Below are 15740 nucleotides of genomic sequence, written 5' to 3'. Positions count from 1 at the left end.
TATTTTTAATTATTGGAGTATAATTGCGTATTATTTGTGATTTTTTTTTCTAGACGTAACGAGGGCTTTTGTGTGGTCCCATTCTTTACATTCAATTGTCTAATTCATCCTTATAATCATCATTGGTTACGGTAATATAAATAAGAGCCTCCACAATGATTGTATAATCAAGATTACTTAGTGTACATTACAGATTATTTTTAATATGAAGATTTTTAAGTAATTTTATTTTATTTGCCTATAGCACCCATCGTAATTTTATTTTTACAATTGCTTATGTAAAGTGGTAGTGCTTGATTAAATTTCTTATTTTTGAATTAGTTTTAATTATAAACTATTTTTTTTGTTTAATTTGCTCCCTTAATAAATAAAAATTAATGCATTACTTATTTAGTCAACGACCCCCGATTATCTTATGACTATGGATTTGGACCGCGACGGTCCAAGAAATAATCAACCCGGCCCGTCATATGAAGCAATTCCCCACCCCTGCTATATAGACCGTAGTCGCATAGGGTCAAAGTTGTGAAAAATCACGTACCGTTTATTTATCAAACACACACATTGCTGACACGTGTATGAAATAACAGTATGTCTTAATATATATATATTTTATTATGGTCAAGCACGATATTACCAAGAGCGTAATCGATAGGCGAGTTCGCATAATAATCACGACAAAAAGATTTCAATACTATGTAAGTAGTGATACAAAAGTATGTCAAGAGTATAATGGACTGTGGACTGGGTCGAGTGCATCTAAACGATCTCCCGTTCCATTCTTTGTCTTATGTTTGTTCAGCCTCAGATAAAAGGGCGTGATGATTTTATATAAATGTGCACATACATATATTTACATATTTGGAATAGGTATATAGGTTGGCAATAAATAATAATTATATAATACATAGTATATTAATCATTCAAGTTGAACAATGTTTTCAAAATTTTGTGCATTAGTAATAGAATTACTAGTTGAATGTCTATTTTTATAATTAGTTGTAAACTTTCAGTGATTCATTTTGTTATATTATACATTTAATAAGCCCTCTGAAAAACAGGATGTTTGTCAAATTTTTTCAACATTTCAATGTGACGAAACGGAATTAAACTAAAAGAAAGAATTTAATATAATAAAAAAAAATTGAACGTTCTAGTTGTCCGCCGCGTTGTCAGCCCTCGTCCTCGGCGGTCGGACAAAAAAGAGCATCGTCGCCTTCGAAATCCAAAAGTTGGTCCTTTTAATCAAAAGTTAAAGAGAGCCGTGCCGCGGGGTACAATTCTCGGACGAGCTTTTGCAAGAAGAAGAGGCGCAAAAAGCGACGAGCTGAAGTAGAAGTAGAAGAAGAGGAGCGGGTAAACGTCCGCGACGTTTTCTTTTTATCGCTCGTTATTGTCGCGCCGGCCAAAGTCGGTTTAGATAAGTTGAGATTAAAATTTCAATCCAGAGAAGAGAACGTGACTTTCCGTCGGGATCCACCCGTAGGAAAACATTTAATTTGTTTTTGACTCGTTGTATTGTTAACGCGGGGAAACTCGTTAATTCAAACTTGGCCGCGGCCGTACTCTCTTCTCTCCGCGTCCATTATTTTTAACAATACCCCCTCGAAAACGCCGCAGGTCGAAAAGTATTCGCATCAATTCAATGCCTATACAAGACGACCAAGTGACAAAAACATTTAGCAAGATAAGCCGCTAGAACAACCTACATATTTACAATTAAGCTTTATATATTTTTCAAGAAGCTTACAAAAATAGATAAACTACATACTTATAAACATATTAAAATATACATGTGTACATGTGGCAAGCACTAGAAATGTCTAGTGTCCGGTATCTACGTCTAACGGCTGCCTACGGAGGCTCGCGATAGCAAGGTAACGGCAGTTACGAGTAGCTATAATATTAATTAAAGCAGTGGCAGAAATGCGTAAAGCGAGTAAAATAGTGAAAAGGAGAACCTATTTTTAAATGAAAATATATAAATTTGATTCAAATTTTAAGTATTTTTCTTATCACAGACATTCAAAATATGCAACCCTGTCAAAAAAATGAGAATTTTTTGTGTATTTATTTGAAGTACAACTATTGGAAAGTCAAATAGTATATAGTGTTGAAACCAATAAATTAACTACATATTATTTTATTAAAAATAAATTCGCTAAAATAAAATGATGTTAGAAACATGTTAAAAATTAATTAAATTGCATGTAATTAATTATTTACACGTGTTGCTATACATATTAAGTAATTATGCAAATAAATATAGTCGCTGGACAGTTTGCAAACAGAGAGTCGCTAAAACTACCTCGTACTATTTCTAGAGGATCCACACGCCACACCGTTTCCTGGTTTCTGCAAGTACAGCGCCCCTGGAGGGCGAGCGCTATAGTGGTGACTCACCGACGTGATCTAGACACAAAAATCTAATTCGCGCACCACAGCATACCCTTGGAGGGTGGGCGCTAAAATACTATTTTAACACTGATCATAACAGCACTAAAAGTCTACGCAATTCATCGATTTTTTTTAGGTGTTTTCACCTCTCACGTAATTATATATAAGATACCCATTTAACTTAGATTTAACAACTTCTGTGTTATTTAGACTAAAGAGTGAGCTCAATATTCCTAAACTGCGGTTTCAAAAGTATTTTTGGGTCCCATTTAGTGCTTAAACGACAAAACTATACCGCAATACTTAACAACCGTAATCAAATAAGCTAAAATATCATAATTTTTCGGTAAAAATATATTGTCTTTCTTCTTCATTTCTTAAGCTGTCTTTTGGTAATAAATGAAACAATAGACAGAAAAATAATGTTAAAGAAATTGGAGAGTATAGGTATAAGTGATATAGTTTTAAGATGGTTTAATAATTACTTATATAAAAAAAAACAAAAAGTTAAAATAAATAATGTATATTCTGAAGAGAAATTAGTGTCTTATGGAGTACCACAAGGGTCTAAATTGGGACCATTGTTATTTGTTTTGTATATTAATGATATAGTTAATAACGTGAAAAAATGTAAAATTCATCTATTTGCGGATGACACATTAATGTATTGCATAGGTGATAACATTAAAGAAATTGTAAATAATTTAAATAATGAATTAAGTATATTAGAAATATGGTTAAAGAATAATGTACTTAAATTAAATGAGAATAAAACTAAATGTATGTTTATTAATTATAAAAATGTGTTAGATAATAGTACAAAAATAGTAATAAATAACTCTAGTATAGAAATAGTGGATAATATAAAATATTTAGGAGTAATTGTTGATACAAAATTAAATTTTAAAGAACATTGTAATTACATATGAAAAAAAATTAGTAGAAAAATAGGTTTATTATCTAGATTAAGAAATATATTAAGTATAAATACAAAAAAAATAATTTACAATAGTATAATATTGCCCCATTTTAATTATTGTGCAACACTATTAAATATGTTAAATAAATTAGATAAACAAATGTTGCAAAAATTACAAAATAGGGCAATGAGAGTAATCTTAAATAAAAATAGATTAACTAATTGTAAAAGTATGATTGATAGATTAGAATGGTTGAATGTTCAAGAAATATTGAGTATGAATGTTTTAGTATTTATATATAAGTTAGAAAATAATATGTTACCAAAATATTTTAATAAGTATTTAATAAGAAATAAAGATGTACATAAATATAATACTAGAAATAAAGAAAATTTAAAGATAATTAAGTATAAGAAAACGAGTACAGCTAGGGGAATTATGTACGGAGGTTTTGATTTATATAATAGTCTTCCAAGAGAAATCCGAAACAGCAAAAATATAACGGGATTCCTAAATGGAATAAAAAACCACCTTCGTACATATAGAAATAAATTATAATATTAAGTCTTTATTATTGTATATTTTTATTTTTTCTTTCTGTTATGTATTTTTTATATATTTTTTATATATGTTTACTAAATTTGTTAGATGTAAAGATTAGCTATTAAGCTAAATAAATTAATAAAATAAATAATAAATAAATAACTATTTTTTTTATCTAATATAATCTTCCTTTACTTCTCCTATTAATTTTAATTATATTGATGGCTTATATTTAAAAGTAAAGTTAGCTTACATAATATACCCTAAATAAATATTATTTTGTTAGTTATTTATTAGAATTTGTTACAATATATTTACACCAATAAGTCTACGTTTATTAAAACTTATTAGCTCCATAATATAAATACTTTTTATATAGTTTTTGTACAGATTTTTGCACTTGCATCACTAGCAATGTACTCGTTTGGAATAAACATACACCTACCAAGGACCTTTTACTATATATAGCACATAATTGGAACATTTGTAAATGATTTATATTCGAGCTGGAGAAAGCACCTCAGACCTAAATTTTGTAAGTTTATAATTATTGTTTTGTATATCGAAATATTTTTTTCTACCGGTAATTTTGATTTATAGCCTGTTAACCAATACAGTTTGTGGTTGAAAAATAATTTAAAATGCGTTGGTTTTAAGAAACGTTATCTTGATGGGCAAATTATTTATTACATAGAAAAATTAATTAAGCTCTTGTATAATATATTAGGAAGAGAAAGGGAGGTCTGTAATTGTTTTGCGTTTCATATTAAGATTAATTGATTTATATTGGATATAAAATTAGATTGCAATAAACAAAAAACTTCATAATATATTTAATTTGATATATATTGAATCAGATAAAATAATTAAGAAGCAATTTATTAGTTAGCTGATTTAATTAGCATATGTACTTTGTATAATATTAGTCATATTATACAACTTTAACATAATCATATTTATTTTATCCCTTTAGGCGTAAATTTATATTTTATTATAATTAATTAAATTAACATAACTATTTATCAACATATACTGAAAACGCAAAAAAATATTGAATAAAAGCTTTCAGGTGAAATTATTATTTTAAATTTATTATATAACTAGTTGTTGACATTTATATAGTAGTAACCTTCACAAATGTACGTTAATAAGCAAACTCGTCTAAATTAGGTTTAAATTTTTTTTTAATATTGGTCTGATATTTTTAGTATATCAACATACTTATTTCTGGTTATTTCTATTAATTAAAAGAGGTAGTGATAAAAATAATATAATTTATTTTTAATACTTGTGAGGTCTAATTTTTTTTTCTAAGTTTTTGGGTCATATGCACTGTGATTTAATACAATAAAAAAATTAAAATATTAACTTATTACAAAAAAATTTAGGTAATATAAATATATTGTTATTCTAGTAACAGTAAATAATTATAAGTCTTATCCACCACTGATTTCACTATAAAAAAATAATGTATGTATTTATTATTTTGTAAAAGTAAAGAAAATCGATAAATTATCGTACGATTATTTTGAAATTTGAACTTAACTAAATATTTAAGTACATACTAAACCGACTTTATAAACAAAACGAATTTTCAAAGTTTAAACATTAAGCAAATAAATGTATAATAGGCTAAGAAAGTTATGTTTTATCTGATTAAAATTTAATTTCTAACACTTTAAATATGTTTGTTATGCGTAAACCAATGAAAAAATATATAAGTCCAATGAAATTAAGTTACAATAAATCTATATGTATACAATTACCTTTTATTGCATACGATTCAAAATGTTGATTTTATTCTTTTGATAAATTTACGATATCGTTTGATTATCATTATAACGATTTAATTGCATACCGAATAGCCTCCGGTTTATGAGCAGGAGCGTCGGGCCGTAAAAGTTTTATATCCAATCACCTTGTTTACATCCGATCCTCGCGACACGATAGAAGCTCGGTTAGTATTTGTCGTCATTTCGTTGTTACTGGGCGAAGATTTGATCAGCTAAGCAAATCCAATTGGTTTGCCGTGAATTTTTGATGACCCTTGCAAAACATTCGAATTAACTGCCGAGTGAGCTTTTGATATTACGAGTACGTGTATGGTTATATAAATTCATAAATAATTTTTATACAAGCTCGATTAAATTTTAATTATTCATCAAGACAATAATTCTTAATATTAGAAAAATCTATGATAACTTGATCTGCGATGATCGATTGAAATTATAATTATTAAATAATCTCCCAGATACGATACAAATTGATAAACACTAATTTTCACGTGTAACTCAAACCATGGTCTTTCAGGTATTAGTCACACACTTATATGACTAGTATTGTACTTGTTTTATTTATATAGTTATAGATTTTAATAACTGCAAAGCCGAACATTTTTGATAAATGAGTAAAATACTTCAATTATGTTTTTTAGAATATAGAGGCAAGAGCAGATAATTTAAACCAAGACGAAGTTTTCTTAGACAGGTAAAAAACACAGTATTTTTTAATTATTTATTAACAATAAATTATTTTGGGTCACTCTGTATGTATGTTAAAATTTTTCAACTTTGTATACCCGTTTTTAATAGAATATTTTTTACATATTTTCATTGCTGTTTGCAATATAGTACGATTAAACAACGAGCGTTTTGGAATCGAATAAAATTTTACGAACCGATAAATAGTACATTTGCCACGGTCTGCGTGTTAAATAAAAGTGTTGCTAGTGACACGAACTGTATTAACACTAGGCAACACTGACAACTCCTGTATGGCAAAACACGTTTTTACGAGGGGTACGTGCCATATTTGGCACCAAACGCCGCGTGTTCATACCAATTGCCAGAGATAAAACTGGAATTTCAGCAGCATTCGCAGATTTTGAGGATAATCGCCTAGGGGGTCTTGTGCGGATTCGAAATGTTTAGTCGGTAAAATTTGGATGTAGTATTTGGTGATGAAATAAAATAATGCTTTATCAATTTATTTTCCGGATTCGTCCAATAATAAAAACCAAAATTTATACCCCGAAAAAATGGCTTTACTTTATAATTTGTTTCAGAAAAAGCGCCGGAAAAATTTTAATTCTTAGTTTATAATTTTCTTAATTTATTTGTGGGAGTTAAAACCACCTACACGATTTATAACAATTTAAGACTTTTTAAAACGAAATAAAAAATAAATTAACTGGTATCGAAGTTGGTGCCACACACACAAATGAAAGTAGATATTAATAATAAACTAATAACTTTCATTCTAAACACCATTTAAAATATGTATATATATATACGAATATAAAGTTAGAGTTTCTGGTAAGACAAAAAAAAATGAACAACAAAATCCTTATATATTTGTTTTTATTTATATACTAATTATAAAAATAGTCATGTTTATTTAAGATATATATCTAAAATAGCATAAGCCATAACAAAAATTCTTTTAAAGAGACGCTCATTAAACCCACAACCTTAATTTGCTGCTTTTCATCCACAGCCCATTATCCATTATGTTTTCCGGCATGAACTCTTCAATATCTAATTTGTAAAACCGCGAGTGCGTAAATAACAATTCCTCGCTTTCATCGAACGTGCATTATATTATATTTAAGATCATTTACAAATTGTTTATAATTACATTTCGTGAATAGTAAACAATAAGTAGACGGAATGGAAGAGGAAGCGGGCGGTGACGATGACGGAAATAATAAGGCAAATTGTTTTGTATGGTGTTCTTTATTGTTTTAGCCTTTGAGACAAACGAAGGACAGAGACTAGGCAACAAGAGTAACTAATGAAGCGTGCTTCAATGGAAAATGTGCCGCTGGTGAGAAAGAGCAGAGAAAAGAGAAAGAGAGAGTGAGACTCACCCGCCCGCGTGACGTCATATTTAATTAATTAACCAAACGCCCGACGGCGGTAATGCGATATAAAATTGTGTAAGAAGATTTATATTCGTTAATAATAATATTGCGACCGGATGCTGAGTAGCGCTCGAATCGAAAAGCTCTCCGTGGAGCTTACTGAAAAAACATTTTTTTTCTCATATACTCGACTCTAAAAATATAGGATGGTCCTAAATGTATATTGTTCTTTTTATACACTATAAACAAAATGTTTTATTATTCTGAGACATTTTTAAAGGTTGTTTTGAAAAAAACTGTGGAACGAATCAGCGCATAATATGTAATGCTATAAAACAAGATGAAACAGCTCAAATAATTGATAAAATTACATAATAAATTTAACTGTGTCATTAGTTTCCCAAAAGGTGAGTCTATAGATTTTATTTTACTCGAGACATTTGCTTAGACAACAAATTTATAAAAAAATTGTTGAGAAAGTATATTAAGTATATAATAACTAATGTTTATTATTAGACTTCAAATTCCAATTATGATTTCTTAAGATTAAAGAAAATTAGGTTTGTAATAAAAAAATCGCTACAATTTACTGTATGAATACCCATTCAATTTCTTTGACAAAGTAATTTTGTTATAATTTATAATAATGAAAACTAATTTATTACCCAATTCTAAAACATAATAATTTAAAAATATATAAAAAGTATAAATTGACAAGATATGTATTTCATAATGAGTTATAAAAATTAACAAGCAAAATAAATAAAGAGTAGGATTATAAAAAAATATAAAATATTAAAATTAAATCATACTCCTTGTAGCTGATTGATGGAAGTGATTTTGATTAGTCATTTTGGAATACATTAGCTTGGACAAAACTTTAAAAAAATAATTTTTAATTGAGATGTAGTGTATTTAAAAATAATTTATTAAAATACTTATATTCATCAAAATACTACGAAAAGATAAAAATAATAATTGTGTATTTTTTATAGCAATTTTTTAATTTCACTAATTATAAATATAAAGCTGAGCTCTAAACGTTGATCTTATAATTAGTAAGCCTCAGCTTTAAACATATTAAATCTAAGATGGAAAACAGTAAAAATGTAAATAAAACAAAAAAATTTAAATAGTTAAAAATGTAATGTGAAAAATAACTTTCTTAAAACTAACTTTACATTAAACTCCTATTTTACTCTTAAAAAATTGCAAGTATTTAAAAATTATCTTGTTTTTAACATTAAGTGGGAGTCTTGCTTTTTTGCTATGGCATCTTAAACGGAATGAGATACTTTCACCAAGATAACTTTGCTGCAATAAAACTAATGATAATTATTATATAAGAGCGCTGAAATCACCTCAATTTTTACGAATGAATACAAAGGTGAAAAAGCGTACACATTAATACAATTGCAAATTATGTACGTAGTTAAATCTCTTTATTAAAGCCAAGATTTTTTTACGATTTACTGAAAATAAAAAATAAAATGCTTGATTACTTTAATAATAAAATAAAAATTTCAATAAATAGATCAAAATAATTTATAACAGCAACCGAATATGTAATTTTAATGACCATTTAAGAGTTGATTATATTTTAACTAGGTCACTAAGTAACTTCATTGACACCCTATATATGTAAACGTAAATTATAGCTTCAATATGACAAATAAGAAAATACAGTCAAAGCTGCTTAAAGTTTTCAGGGTTTATTCACAAACCTAAAAACATAGTAATATACCAACATAGTATATTTATATACTATAAGAAAGCATTGTATATTAATATACCATGCTTTCTTTCTCTATCTATCTACATCTCTGTCTCTTGAATATTTATTATAATGTTACATTATTCAGACGTATGAGAAATACATTATTATATAAATGAAGAAAGAGAGCTTCGTAATTTTAGGTGTGTTATTCTTGCTTTACGTTTTCACTGTTTATATTGTATGTATATGTATGTATTTATATTAATAATAATAATATATATATATATATATATATATATATATATATATATATATATATATATATATATATATATATATATATATATATATATATATATATATATATATATATATATATATATATATATATATATATATATATATATATATATATATATATATATATATATATTATCAACTGAAAATCTTAAGAGAAGAATCGAGCTATTTTATTATAATTTTTTAAACAAATCTGACCATTATGAGTTAACTGGTTACTCCAATTCGTCATAATGCCTATTAAATAAACATATAAAAAAAAAATTAATGAGTACACTACAAATAGTGCCATTCCACATGCTATCGCTAAAAACATTGTGTTTAGCAAGATTGTTGAAAAGCTGAATGAGCGTTCTTAAGCGCTGACATCCTGACCAAAATATGTATGAATAAGGAACGTAATCGCGACTCTAGGACACTATAATTTGCAGTCGAAAGTCACCGAGCATTGACGAATTGTCAACACCACCCCTTAGTAACTTTAAGAAGTGCTACGCTGAAACGCTACGCCTTAAATGCAACGTTCTAGGAAAAATACACTAAGATACAAATACGGATACGATCCGTACTTTTTCTAGAAAGATATATCGAAAATTGTTTTTGAATTATCTTCAATAACATGGTGTACTTCACTTCACTCGAACTCTAGACGATGGAGCCATATTTGAGGACGCTACGAACTAGCGTATTGTATAGAACGCGAATCGGCAATGAATTATTAAAGTGGCATGCGCTTCGCAAGACAAACCAGAGAATCTTTGGCGACTTATCGCAAACTTTGACCATGTGCATAGAAAATCTTTATTTCTGCTTGAACCTCACTTTTTTGTCATCGACAGAAATATATATGCTTGAAACACCTCTTTTTAAATTGTAAGGGAATTTTGCTGAGTCACGTTTTCACATTTTCCAGACCCCCTTGGGTTCTGGAAAATGTGAAAACGTGACACTTGGCGATGCTCAAAGGTAGTCGATTATCGATCGACCATCTCCATAGCGAATCCAGGTCTTTTTTTAAGGAGAATGAATTGGAATTTGTACGAATAATTATTAGCATACAATAAATATTCGAGTTATTAATTGCCACAAGTATGTCAGTAATATAATGTAAAAAGAGCAATGGACCTTGATTGGATCCTTGTGGTACTCCAGAATGAGCAAAATAATCATTAGAGCGACGGTTGCAATAGCTTATATATTGACAGTGGCGACATAAGTAACTAAAAAAAAATTAAAGTAGCTTTATTTTATAAAAATAAGCTTGTGACAAACTTTGTCGAATGCCTATTGAAAGTCGGTATAGACTATATCACCGCCTAAAAGGTTAGGGACCGTGGAACGAAGCGGATGATTCCTCTGTTGTTGGTCTACTAGAGCTTGCTGACGGTAATTATGGATATATCTGTGAATAATTAAATTAAATAACTTAGCAGATGCCAAAGGAACCGCGACTGGTCTAAAATTTTCGTTAAGCGATTTATGACCCTTCTTGTAGATAGGGGTGATTTTCGTTAATCTCCACAAATCAGGAATTAATTAACTTTAAAGCAACTAATTGAAAATAAATCGAACGAGCAAATTAGAAACGATTATGATAAACGCACGTTGGGTGCATTATGTTATTAATAAATAAAAATGAAGTAGGCGAAAGACTTTTATAAAGCTTGAATCAAGTCTTTAGTTGACGGCGTTAAAAAATATATAAAGGGGTATTTTAAATGAATTTAATATAAGTAAGCCTCGAAATAGCTTTTCACTTTATTTTCTGTGATTTTATTGTACATTTACTTTAAAAATATTCTTCGTATCGTACCAGTTATTTGATATCAAATATAGGTAAAATGTAGATTTCCGATAATGCGGGCAGTTAACCCACTAACGACCATACAACACTATAAACACAGTTGGAGCGCACACAGCCCTGCATTGTTTCGTCTGTTGATTTACACCGTAATTCGCCTGCGGTATCTGCGTTTCCCAAACCGTGCCTCTTCACAAAACCGTGCAGAATCATACAGCGAGGACATGTTTTGCATAAAGATAAAACTATCGTTATATTCTCCGTCCGCAAGTGGACCGCAAGCCGACGGTTGTGCGCCGCTTCAAACGGTTTATTTGAACGAATAAAATCAAATAGGGGATTTTGAATGTTATCTGGGCGATCCGTGTTTGTGGACACAAGAAGTTTTCGAATGCGATTTTATCTCTGGTCGAATTGAGCTTTTCACACCTTACGTTGTATTGTAATTAATAGTGAATATTCAAACAATGGAGAGATCCTTACATTAGGGTTCAGATAAAAACCTACTTCGTATATTAAATACATTCAAGGGAAATATACGTAGTTATGTAAGGATCGCTGTATAATATATTATGTCCGTAGTTCTGAGTATTCAACACTTTTCAAAAACTTCTTGTGTATATATGTATAATATATTGCTTTGAATTATAATGTTATATAAATTAGGGTTCTTCTGGGAATCTGAAAATTCAATAGCCACATTTTGTATATTTATTATTATGTTTATGTCCACTAATAATTACTTCCGGTTTAGCAAAAATCTATCTAACTTACGATTTAGCATATTTGAAATATCACTATTTTTACTTTTAAATTTATTGTTTTTATCAATTGTATTGTGTTAAAAATAGTGTTAATTTGTGGTTTTTTGTTTACTGGTTTCACCCTGCTTAGAATTGGAAGCCAAGATTTCGGAATCATATTTCGTATTGTAAGAAAACCAACATCTTACTTATTAATAAAGAAAGTATTAAAAATATTTGAACAAATAATTTATAGTGGCTATTTGAAGCCCTGTTGTCGATTAACTCAACATCAACACAAAATGAGAGGAATTTTTCCACAATTGAAATTTTTTTAACAAAAAAAAAAGAGAATTTGATTCTATTTTAAATGCCATGTGTTTTTAAAGGGTTATTTTAAAAATAATATGTAATAATGTATTTTCAAAACTGTATTACATACATTTTCTCAATCATAAATTTTTTTCCAGAAATTTGAAAAGTGAAGTCCAGAATTCTCATTTCTCGAGAAATGAAAATAATCGAGAGATCAAAATGTCTAGACCTACATAAAATGTATTGACATTTCTCAAATAATGGACTACTTCAGTAAGGATTTTGTTTCTTAGTGCGTTTTGAATTCCTGAGAAATAAGATTTCACCTTTGATTAAGGAATTTCAAATTATATATAAAATATATTTGATACAATAAGTTCAAGTAAAAATATATATACAGCATTTTATTAGTGAAAGAGTGCACAAAATATATCTTTAAATCTGTAAATAAAAAAATAAATTAGCATTAATTTATTTATTTATTGTTATTTTTTATTGCTTCTTTCATCCTAAAATTCCATATGTTTTTAAATCAACATTTTAATTTGACATATAAAATTGTATCTCAAAAGACTTTTTAGATTAAAACTGATCTTTTTTGGAATTTTTTACTGAGAAAATAGCATAGATTAATTTCACAAAGGTTTTGTATAATTCATTATACTGTTAAATGAATATACAAGATGTTTTATATAAAAAGCTATAAATACATATAATACATTTAACTTTTCTTGAACTAATATTTTGTAAATTGCTACAATTAAAGTTAAATTTATTTTTAGCGAAGGTAATCCAAAATAAATATTCTTTATAATACGAAAAAAATTTCAATTAGTTAAAAAATGTGTTGTTTTGTTAAGTTATGGATTTTTTGTACAATCATATCTATGCTCATATACTATTCTTGACTTACGCATTGCTGATCCTTAAAACGTTGCGCGTCCCTAGCATGCATGACGTATCATATTTTTATGTCAAAACACGAATTAATCTTATCCTCCCTTCCGAAAGCACACTTTTATATTTACAGAATAAAAAAATTGCAACGCGATTACTTGCAAAAAAGCAGATATCCTACATTCGTCCCGCATTCGTATTGTAATTAATTTTGAAATAACGCCCCTTTGATATAATAAATCACATGTGTAACACAATGCGGTTTCGCAACGCTCCGCGGGACATCTTTCCTCGCACAGCCTCCCAAACCCTCAAGATGGAAATTTCTGGGGTTTTCGCAAAATGCGGGCAGTTAACCTACTGAAACCCGCACACAAGATGTAACACAATGATATAAAATATTATGCCGGAAAATCCTTCATTGTTTCGTGTGTTGATTTACATGACGCTTCGCGTGCTGCGTCTAAATTTTCCGGCCGTTTTGTATAAAAGCTGTCTTATAATAAACTATACCTATATATCGAACGGCCTTGTGAGGCAAAATATTAAATCTAGACGTGGATTTAATATTTTATCACAGAAAAAATCTAAATGGGCAGCAATACTATTAAGATAAAAGAAAGTTTATATGATGTTTGATCATAAAAATGACAATCTTAATTTAATAATACATAAGTTTTAAATGCTTGATTTTTATGCATATTATACATAAATATACTATTTTTTTTATGACAACGTTATGGCTAAGGTAAAATATTTTTATTTACGGAAATAATAAATTTAAAGAAAAATCTTGTTAAGGTTATGTGACGTAACCAGTTCGCACAAAGTATACAGCTTAGAATTTTATATGCAGATATTTATCGACTTAAAGGTTAAATATGGGTTTAACTTTTTCATGATACACAAAACAAGACATTTTTTAGATTACTTTGTAGTTTAAAAATATAAATAATTAACATTATATTGTTATTTTCTTACAGTTTACAAATTTATTTATGAATGTTATCAGAACATTTTTTATATTGAAGCTCGTTTTTAAATGATGTATAGTAAAAAGAAATCAACAAAATATTTTTAGAAAGGTGCAATATTTACATGTCTAATAAAAAATTAGATAAAGAAAATTTATTTTTATATGTAAACAACATTATTTAATATTGAAAAAATATAAAATTAAATATAAATATATCATTAACTATTCATGATAAAATGTCTCTGTAATCAAGTGAAAAGAGAAGAAACCATATAATGTAACATTGATAAAATAAGCAAACGTGCTGTAAATTGTGCTGAAAAAATATTGCACTTGGCTGAAAATATATTACACGAAAAAAGCTTGACAAAATATTATTTTATACCACAGTATACATACATCATTGCAAGGCAGTTTCATTTAAAGCATGGTTTATGCATATACATATGTGTAAAATTTCGTAGTCGGTATGTTTAAGGAATAAACCATAAAGATAAAACATTCTGAATAATAAATAAGTAAAATTCAAAAGGAATTTTTAATAAAGGTACTTAGTTATATTTTTTGCATTGTAAATATATATAATACCAAACGTTGTTTATTGTATTTGTTATTTGTGTTGTATAAATGTTGTGGCAAACATAAAAATGCAATTATGCAATAAAAAAAGTAGCTCATTGACAATAAAAAATAGTAAACCTAGATTTTAAATTATAACAAGATTTATGAAGCACAATCGTGAACGACTTAAAAGACTCGTCGATGAATGTTATAAATGTTTTTTTTCAAAAGAAAAAATGGTTTAGTATATATTGTAATTAAGACATTCGACGTAATTAATAAACGAATTTCGGAACTGCATACTCTAAAAACATGTACAATTTGTCAGGATAAAATCATTTAAATAAATAAAGTGCAGTAAAACATTTACGGAAATATTCATGAAATTGTTTTTAAATATTATAATATACGATATATTTAATATAAATGATCCATCGTTCATATTTGTGTCCTTAGACGATGAAAGAAGATGGGATCCGGAATTTTTTCATCTTCTATCAGTCAACATGGGGAAGAAGTTAGAGTTTTGCAACAGGCAATTAATTTATTACCAGCAGTATACAATAAAATACAGCAAAATTTTTCAGATTTTTTTACTACAAAGATACCTTTGAAGTTCGGATTTTAGCAGTTAAGCAATAGATTTTAATTCAAGGTTCAGTACTCATAAACATTTATGACAAAATGCGTAATTAAAATCAATTTTCT

At 27.9% G+C, this 15740-nt stretch overlaps 1 protein-coding gene across 1 annotated transcript in view; it reads right to left on the bottom strand.

The window, feature by feature from the left end:
* The window catches only part of LOC148237983 (5-hydroxytryptamine receptor-like), a 266837-nt gene that overhangs the window by 112904 nt on the left and 138193 nt on the right, over positions 1-15740 (bottom strand). The window lies entirely within an intron of this gene.

The sequence above is a fragment of the Plectrocnemia conspersa genome, unplaced genomic scaffold, assembly GCF_051122295.1.
Source record: "Plectrocnemia conspersa isolate PC_06_02 unplaced genomic scaffold, ASM5112229v1 ptg000002l, whole genome shotgun sequence".
Taxonomy (NCBI): Eukaryota; Metazoa; Arthropoda; class Insecta; order Trichoptera; family Polycentropodidae; genus Plectrocnemia; species Plectrocnemia conspersa.
Note: the sequence above shows the minus strand (reverse complement) of the source record. Positions and strands in the feature narration are given on the sequence as shown.